Source organism: Nicotiana tabacum, chromosome 17 (genome assembly GCF_000715075.1).
Source record: "Nicotiana tabacum cultivar K326 chromosome 17, ASM71507v2, whole genome shotgun sequence".
Taxonomy (NCBI): domain Eukaryota; kingdom Viridiplantae; phylum Streptophyta; class Magnoliopsida; order Solanales; family Solanaceae; genus Nicotiana; species Nicotiana tabacum.
Window position 1 is genome coordinate 120,400,804 of NC_134096.1, and position 10,151 is coordinate 120,410,954.

General features: G+C 38.3%; 1 long non-coding RNA gene across 1 annotated transcript; it reads left to right on the top strand.

The window, feature by feature from the left end:
* Positions 1 to 5,896: 5,896 nt before the first annotated feature.
* LOC107774654 (uncharacterized) lies at positions 5,897 to 9,907 on the top strand. The gene is made up of 2 exons (XR_001645552.2): positions 5,897 to 6,591; positions 9,634 to 9,907. It is a non-coding gene; the product is annotated as an uncharacterized LOC107774654 (long non-coding RNA).
* The last annotated feature ends 244 nt before the right edge of the window (positions 9,908 to 10,151 follow it).

Below are 10,151 nucleotides of genomic sequence, written 5' to 3' on the forward strand. Positions count from 1 at the left end.
GAACACACTTCCACAGTCCACAACCAAACGAACCGAGCGCCCTTCAAGCATAATTTCTCACATTAGCGATAATACCAAAAATCTCCACACTTGGTTTTGAATCCTCAATCAATCAAGGGACTGCATGAAATACTTATAAAATCTTCCCGGGGAATACACTCCCACGACCTTCTGCACCAGACAACAAGTCTGCACATCTATACCACCGGCCACACAAACGTTGTAAAGCAAATCAAGGATCCGCAATCAACACACAAGGCCTCTTACATATGTCACCGACCTCAGGTGACGCCGAAGGCAATACTAGCTTACTCTAAATATCTAAGTCCTTCCCCACTCATCTGAACACTTGACATTCTTGTCGACATCAATTGCAACTTTGACTCTCAACTTCCAAATTCCCATGCTACTCACTGCACCTAATCATGCCACTATGCGAGAGTACAAGAATTTCATCATAACTCTTGAACCACTAATAGATTAAATACGTCACCATTTAGAAACCTTTTCACTTAACTCATTTCAGGAGAACCATAGCAACACGTGACTGAATTCTCATAACCGCGGAAAATATGATCCTCAGGCAGTGGTCTAAACTACCATGATCCTTTCGGGATCCATCTACACACAACATGCCATAATACTTGAATACTTCCAAATAAAATCAATTACGGCGGCCGTTAAGCCTCGCATGTACCGCCACAAATCACATGCATAACTCAACGCGCTGAAGGAACTAATCATTGCCATCATCATGCCAATTCAAACATTGCTAGCCGACCCGTCTTCTCCCAATTTATTCTTAACTTTCCTTAGAAATAATAATAACTCCATTCATTACATCACGAACCTAAATCCGCACTCATCCCAAGTGACCTTATTTCATGAGACCATACTGTCCCGAATACCACGAACCATCTCATACCCTCATTGTGCGCATATTCGCATCTTCAACTGGTATACCCATTCTGATAATTCCTCCATGAATCCGAAGTCATTTCCTCCCATCCCTCTCATGTTACACCGCAGACCGAAGGTAACACAGAACACTCCAAGCCCCTATCATAATCCGCTGCAAAAGCTCGATACTCAACTATACTACGGACTCGAAATTCCCAGGCACCACACTTTAACTTTTGAATCCATTAGGACTATTGTTGAGAGTCACCCACTCTGACTTGGTCCCTAATATAGTCAACTCCAAGGCTCTACTAGCACATGAACACTATCTCAAAGAAGCACTCGGCTGAATCACTTTCCTTGCATATCACCTCTACACGAAGCATACATCCTAAGTCTTCCCAAAGCCTGAACATAAATTGATAAGGACACTTATAGCACACATTCTTTAAATCCTTTGCTCGAATCACCACTGATGTTCTTTTTCCTTAGTCGTAATAACCCACCAATACACCGATAATCAGGAACCTTACAAATAGATAACCATGCCATCTAATCGTGGGCGGTGGGTCTCTCTCACTTAGCTAGAAGCCACCACCGCATAACTCTGAAATCCACCAAGGTTCATCCTTTCTCTTTGACCTGACCTCGCGCTATCGAGCCACCAAATTCCTCAAAATCTTCCAATGATGCTGCACCGAATGCAATTACTACGAAACCAATAAATCATCCCGGGTCTATGCCCATTCACCGGCTGTACAAGCCCGTTCACTCCCCATTTGACATCAACTAAAACTGCGACAATACATTCCAATCCAGAGTCATGTTGTACCCTTCTTCATATCAAGAAACTCTTTTCTGTTGTATCCAATCTCCCCCGTATAATAACTAATATTCCAGATTAAGTTTATAGACCTAGTCACGGTTCACCATGAATCCCAAATCACTCTAAACTTTCTCAATGCGCGTATTCATCCTACCATCACATCAATACCATGCGATAACAACTGGTGAACATACTAGCAATCTATGCATAGCCTCAAAACCATCAGAAATACCGCTACCGAGCTGCAATGACAGAACATTCTTCCGCAAGGCGATAACATTAGTCCAATCAGATAAGCAGGGAGAAACATCCTGCACCACATCTATAATATCATTACAATTCCTCGATTCTCGATTTATAACAAGCACTTCACGTCGTATAAGATTGAATAGGAAAGAAGCATAGGCATAAGCGTCAAAGGAATCAAATCGCACGATGAGGAATCAAGAAGGGAAGTGCTCCTAACAGTCCAGTAGCCTCCCGAAGATAAGTACAGACATCTTTGTACCGATACGCAAGACTCTAATAGACTTGATCATGACTCGTGAGACCTAAGTGAACCTAGTGCTCTGACACCATGTTGTCATGAACCAAAATTCATTAAAGGTCGTGATAGGGCCGGACACCGCTGTCAGGCAAGCCAAAAATAAATACTTAATTCATTTTAGTATTTTGAAATCATGATTCTTTTCTTCTATTTAATAGTAAAAGATGGACTTAACAGAATAAATAATAATGTTTCTAACGATTTCAATACTGAATAACCCGTAATCATCCCAAAACCCGGTGTCACAAGTGCATGAGCGTCAACTAGGAAGATAAAATAAAATACAACACCTGTCTAGAATACAAATTAGATAGAAAAATACATAAGTAACTCTGAAGGGGGCTCTGCTGGCTACGGATCATAGATGAAAATGCAGCTCACCTAAGTCTCTGCATTAACCACACCTCTGCACCCGCAAGGTTGCTAGACATATATGCACATGCACAAAAATATGCAGCAAGTGTAGTATGAGTAGGTAAATCAACGTGTACCCAGAAAGTATCCAGTCTAACCTCGAAGAAGTAGTGACGAGGGGTCGACTTCGACAATTACTAGTGATCCAATAATATCAGGTACAATAAAGAAGTGAATAGATATGAAACGGAGTAAATATATGAAATAAACATGTATAAACATAATTCCCCTCTTTACAATTTTACTCGAGCTCTGGACTAACAAGTTCCCTCTGTAACCGGAGCATATATAGAGATGGTGGATTTCATCAAAGAGGTGGTCATAATTTAAATCAGGGAAAAACCTCAGATACACCGGCTTCTTGCTAATATTATGCACGATTCCATGAGGATAATATATATAGAAAATGCCGAGGCGTACGACCCGATCCAACATAAAAGTAAAATGTGCACTGCCGAGGGTCGAACGGCACGAACCGTAGATGCATCTATTAACCTGCCGAGGCGAACAGCCCGCTCCCATGAGAGTGTGGTACATAAATCCTGCCGAGGCGAACAGCCCGATCCCATAAGAGTGTGGTACATAAATTCTACCGAGGCGAATGACCCGATTCCATAAGAGTGGTAGAAGGAAATACCCCGCTCACGAATCATACGTGCGACACGATCAAATAAAAATTTAAGGAAATCTCCCCGATAGCGGATCATACTTGTGACACGGTCAAATATAATTTTAATATTAAAATCCTATCTCTTTCTTGATTCTTTTAAAAATAAAGGAAATTCAGCTTGTAGCCTTTTAAAGAAATTACCCCGCTCGAGAAACATACATGCGACGCGGTCACACATAGATTTCTTAAGTTATTATAGCATTCCTCAATCCTTTTAGAAATTACGAAGCTCAAATGAAACCTTTTAAATCTCAAGTTCTTTAATTTCAACTCCTTTCAAAACATTTAATAAGAAAACTCAATCTTGCTCCCTCTCGAGGCAAACGATAAACAAAAATCAATAACAATATCAACAAGGCATGACGTGAGCCTAAAACTACCCGGACATAGGCATATCTAGTAGCTACGTACGGACTTTCATCACCTTGTGCGTACGTAGCCCCCCACAAATAGAAGCACACAATAATTTAGTTCACCTATGGGGTTAATTTCCTCTTACAAGGTTAGAAAGGAGACTTGCCTTGTCCGAAATTCCATAACCGGCTCCAAAGCCTTTCCAACAACTCAAACCGATGTCCAACGCTCCAAAACTAGTCAATAAATGTGCAAATCCATAAATATATACTATAATACTCATTATAATTCAATTTACTACAATTTCTAACCCCGATCAAAAAGACGACAAAAATCATCCTGGGCCCACGTGCCCGGATTCCGAAAAGTTTCGAAGATAAATATTGAAATGCACTTCAACTCAAATTTATAAAATCTTTCCCAAAATGTCAACTTCCACAATAGGCGCGGAAACGCTCCAGGGTTATCCGAAACCCGATCTGGACATACGCCCAAGTCTGAAATCATCATACGAACCTGTTGGAACCTTTAAATCCCGATTCTGAGGTCGTTTACTCAAAAGTCAAAGTTTGGTCAACTCTTCCAACTTAATGCTTCTAAATTTAGAATTTTATTTCCAAACCAACTCCGAACTCCCCAAAATTAAATTCCAACCACACGTACAAGTCATAACACCTGAAGTGAAGCTTCTCAAGGCCTAGAACCCTTGAATGATGCGCCAGAGCTCAAAATGATCGGTCGAGTCGTTACAATGAGAGGCACTATAGCAATCACGCCGGGGAAGATTATTGGTAAAGACACTAATAAGAGCAGGGTATTATTGGCCAAAAATGGAAGAAGAAGCGGAAAGCTTTGTAGCCAAGTGCGATAAATGTCAACGATATGCCAATAACATGCATCGCCCAGCAAAACTGTTACATTCAGTTATTTCACCATGGCCTTTCATGAAGTGGGGAATGGATATTGTAGGCCTGTTGCCACAAGCTAAGGGAAAGGTACGATTCCTATTAGTTTTAACAGATTATTTTTCAAAATGGGTAGAAGCAGGTGCATTCAAATAGGTGCGAGAAAAAGAAGTTATGGACATTATTTGGCGAAACATTATCTGCCGATTTGGGGTTCCAAAGGAAATCGTATGTGACTGTAAGCACATAATTTTTGACCCGCACAATAAAGTTATTTTTAGTATTCGTAGTATTTTAATATCTAATTGAGTTTTTAGAATTTTTATCTTCAATTTTAATTTTAATTTTAGAACATAAATTTGAAAACATAAAAAAATAGTTTCACTTTCATCTTAGTTGTATTTAATTTAGGTTATTAGTGTTTTTATAGGAATATCATTTTAATATTGCTATTGCTTCTAGCTTATTTTGTTTTACTTTTATTTAAGTAAAATCTTTAAAAATGCCAAAAAAAAAGCCAAAAAAAATTATAGTTAGTTTTATTAGTTTATTCTAATTGATGGTGAGTACTTTTACCCTTTTTATAAGTATTTTGTATTATTATAGAAGAGGTTTTGGGTTTTTGGTTAATGAACTTTCAGATTAGAAAAGAAGCCCAATTCTGTCCTACCCCACCCAGTACATTTTTAATCCCAGCCATTCACCCTACTCAAATCCAATGGCCACAATTCTTTCGCACTATCACACAAAAACCTAATTAACACAAACCCTAGCCCCAAAATTCCAACCACCAGCCGCACCCAACCCAATGGCCACAATTCTTTCACACTATCACACAAAAATCTACTACCTCCGTTCCAGTTTATGTGAACCTATTTCCTTTTTTGGTCCGTTCCAAAAAGAATGACCCCTTTCTAAAATTTGAAAATAATTTTGCTTAAACTTATAATTCTACCCTTAATGAGAAGCTTTTATAACCACACAAATACTCTGGGCCCCTTTTTGAATTGTTTAGGACCACAAATTTCAAAAGTCTTCATTTTTTCTTAAACTCCATGCCCAGTCAAACATGTTCACATAAATTGAAACGGAGGGAGTATGACAAAGGCTACCTTAAAATTCCCACCACCAGCCGCACCTAACCCAGTCACCCTCTATCGCCGTCTAAACTTGCCTGAAAATGCCAAATCCGGCACGTGCTTGCCCCCCCCCCCCCTCTTCCCCCTTATCTTTCTTCCACGTGGTCATAGCATAACAAACTTCTGACAAAAATATTCCATCTCTCTCACGCGCTCTCACACGAAATTCATTTGAAGGCAAGGATAGGATTAATGGAGAGCGTACGATTGAGTCTCACTCGATCTACTCCCTCCATTTGTCCTTTACTTATTTTTAAAATCAAATTTTCAGATTTTCACGAGAAGAAAAGAAGGGAAATTTTCGGTTTCTTGGAGAGGAAGGAGAGAACATTTTAGGTTCTCTATATATACTCCATTTTTCAGATTTTCGTGGGGAATTTTTGGACAGAAAACTTTGGGGAAAAAGGGAGAACAGAGGAGAAGGTTCTAGAGTTTGAGGGAGGTTTCATTTTTGATTTCATCTACTTCTTTAGAGAATCTGATAGCCATCCGAGATTTACAGAATGAAAATTCCAAAAACGTTAGGTTTAGTTTCTCTTTTCTTTTGAATCAAATATCACAAAAAAAGAATTTGGCTTTTATTTTGATTTCGACCATGGAATTCACTTGAGGTGCTGAGATTTGGTTTGAGTTCGTTGTCGAGTTCGTGATTTCGGATCCCGGTTCCTGGACTAAATTAGCCCTTGTTTCGCTGGTTTTCAGACTCAAAGTTTGTAGTCGACCTGCTTTATTTTGCTATTAAAGAAAAACTGCTATTTCAGCCGAGCTTTCGCCGTCAACATTTCATTTGTTGGTACTTTCGACCAAAGTTAATTATAAGGAATTTGCTCGTTGAGGTCCACTCTTCTCCCTCTCTTTCTCTTTAATATTTTGCTTCTATGTGATTGAAATATAGTATTGGCCTATTATCCCAGTTTTCTCTGATTTTGGTTTTTGATTGTGTGATAACGTTAAGCACGATATTAGCTTTTTGAGCTTTGTTTGTATTTTCTAATCATGATTCTTAGTGCTTCATCAATATTAGTTTATATCTTGTTAGTTTTCAGTAGCGTAGTCATGTTCTCCTCTAGTAATTCTCTTTAAAGTTGCAATTGGGGTAGTCATTAATAAAGAATTTTGTCCATAGCACATTTAAATTGTCGGGAGCGGCACAAGTTATTCTTGATTTGTTAGGTGCTAAGTTACTTCTATCACAAAGTGTTTATTAGAATTTTATATTCCCTTCAAAGTGTTAGAGCTTACTGTAACTAGTGTTCTTATTGTCAATGGGTGTCTAGACAGAAAGTTATCTTATTCACATGTTTGATGGAGATCATTTTCTCAATAGATTAATAGGTCCTCTTAGTGTCAAGTTGGAATTATTTGACGGTACCTTTGAGCTTTAGTGGATTAGTCTCATAGTTTGGCTCATACCTCCTTTAATTGGATCTTTTTTAAAATGATCACTTGTTAAAATGGGTTTTGGGGTAACTCGCGAGGCTAGCGTAGAAGAATACAATATGAGTGCAATTGTTAAGAATTGAACTTAACAGTGAGTTCGTGTCACTTCATAGAGCTATAGGATTAGCCACCATATAGTGCGTAGTTCCCTAGAATTGAGAGATGATATACAAGGATGAGGTTAATCAAAGTTCAGAGGCTCTTCTCATGTTTCAAGACCATCTATTCTGTCGTTCCATTTTAGTTTAGTTGATAATTTTTTTTAAATACTTTTACGTGTTGAATGATTGAATTTGGTTGATCATTATGTGTCTTAAATGGTTGTTTGGCAGTAGGGATGGGGAAAAACTTAGCCCATCATTAATTGACTATTTCTCACATGCTTTAAAAATTAGGCTTGGTCAAATACCTGAAATAAGAAGTTAAAAGAATATTAGCATGATTTATAATTTTCATGTTATTTAATTCTCTTTTATTTATTCATTTAATTTGTTATATTATTCTCTAGTAGCATATTTAGGTTGGCCACATTCGGGTAGGCAAACTTTAGGCCTCTTTTTTTCTTTTCTTTTATTTGATGTGAGAGATCGCCCCCTTAGTTAATTAATCCATCCGAGGAATGCCCCGTAATACTTGTATTTGGAGGCTGTGCCGAGCATCGAGAAGGAAGCGGTGTAGTATAGATTAGAATTTTTAGTATACTTTCTTTAGTACTTTCTTTTCTCTTATTTTTCTTTTAGGTGGGGACGACCTCGAACCTTTTGTGCTTATTTCTTCTTTTATGTGTTTTACCTCAATTTGAATATCCTTTAAAGCCAATCGGATCATGTATGCAACCGTACTAGTTACGGAACTCGAAAAATGCCTAACACCTTCTCCCCGAGTTAAATGAACCCCCTTACTCAGAATTTCTGGTGCAGATTATGTTTTAGAGTCTAAGTGCGTTTTCAAAAGGAAAAATTATTTTTAAACGGTGACATGGCACATCGAAACAAAATGTCAGATGTTGACTCTGAAAATCTTTTGAAACACAATTTCGGTCACTTTCTAATTGAAAATCCTTTTGAGCTTTAAAATCAACTTTATCATTTTTAAAGAGGGTAGTTAAGGTAAAAAAAAGGGTGTGATAGCTTTGACGACTCCGTTGTGGAGTTGCAGGTTCGAGCTGATATTTGATCTAGTTGGTTTTTTAGAATATTCGGCTGAGGTGTTTGTTTTCTTTATTTGGTTTGTTTATTTTATTTCTTGCTTTATTGATTACATGTTTACCGCTTTCTTTATGTGCTTTACTATTTTAAAAATTATCATCATTTGCATAACTACAGGTCTTCTTTCTGCAACAAGTCTTCCGGAGTATGTTTGAGCGTACACGGTCTTTTTGTGAGTCACCCGTGTCTTTAGGGGAGGGGTGGCATGGGAGTGTGGAGTGGGCGGACAGCTAGAGCAGCCGCCATTGACCACGTGCCGCCCCGAATTGCCTTGTCTAGTGAACCCCAAACTTATGTCAGCCTTTAGGTCATTCTTATTTGCATCATGTTATTTAGACCTAGCAGGGCTCGGTCCCAGGCACCGTGTCCCTTTGTAGAAGGCCTATCCAAATTATATCAAAATGGGATCGTGGCCCAAAAAGACATTTAATTATCCCTATATACTACGTGCTGCATTCTTTAAGGGCAGAGGGATCATTTGGCAGACCAATGATGGTTGAGGGCAAATGAGAAAGGAAATAGGGTGAAGTACAAAAATGAAGCAAGTAGGATCTTTATTCAGGTTTTTCTTTCATAGCAAAAAAAATACACTTTCCCATCATTTTTCAAGAAAAAGCAAAAAATATGTTTTCTCCAAATTAGTTATTTTTTTTTCAAATTCTCTCCCATATCCAATCTTCACGAGCTACGTGAACCTGATTCTCGTCTTTTGGGGAGGGATATGTAGGCAACACACATAGGGTCCGGTCTTTCTAGTGAATCTTAAGTTCTTGGCTTCGAGGGTCGTAGCCAAATCTTGCATGTATAGCCACGTTTGGCCACATCAGTCATTTTTGTAAAATAGGGCTATTTTCTCAAAGTGACTTGTAAACCCATGTCTTAGAGTCCTAAGTATACAACAAGATATACTCTCATTTTAAGGTCCATTCCTGTTGAATTAGCATATTTAGCTATTTTTCGGCCACGTGGGCCATTTTTGCAAAGTGGGGTCATTTTTGCAAAGCAATTTTAGGGACCGCGATTCCTGAGAGTTTATGAGCCTTCGTGAGGTGTTTCCATGTTTTAGAGGTCATCCTAATTAATTTTTCACTTCTAGCCACATTTTGGCCACGTTGGCCATTTTACATAAATAACCCCACTCGCGCCTTGCATGTGCCCAATAGGAAGCGTTATGGTTTCACATAGTGTCCTGAGTCACTAACTCTATTTGGTCTTATTTTTGTCATTAAGGTATGGATCCACTTACCAGAGCTTGAGCATGAGAGACGCCCTAGGGCCGTCTCAACCAAGACTGTTGCATTTAGGAGCTACTTGAGGAGACTTTTTATACTTTAAGTCTGTTTTTGTGTTGTCTTCTACTTTATAGTCATGTCTCATAGTGTTGAGACTTAAAGGTGTTGTCAGAGTCTGTTGTAGTCTAGCTGAGTCTGTCATCGCACTTCCGATTTTGTATTTAAAAAACCAAAAAAGTGATAAATGAAAATTCAAAAAGATTTTGTTTTAAGTTTATTTTGTCCATCACTTTTCCAGAACTACGCTTGATCTGATTCATATGGAACATGATACGTAGGCAACCTACATCGGGTTCGATCAAATCATTTTTAAAAATTAAAAGAAAAAAAAGAAGAAGATGAAGTTGTGGGATGTGAGAAATGAGAGGAAAGAAAAGAGTGATAATCAGAAAGAAAAGAGATGAAAGAAAATAAGCAAACCAAGGAGCGCAAGAAAAATAATAAAGAGAAAAAGGG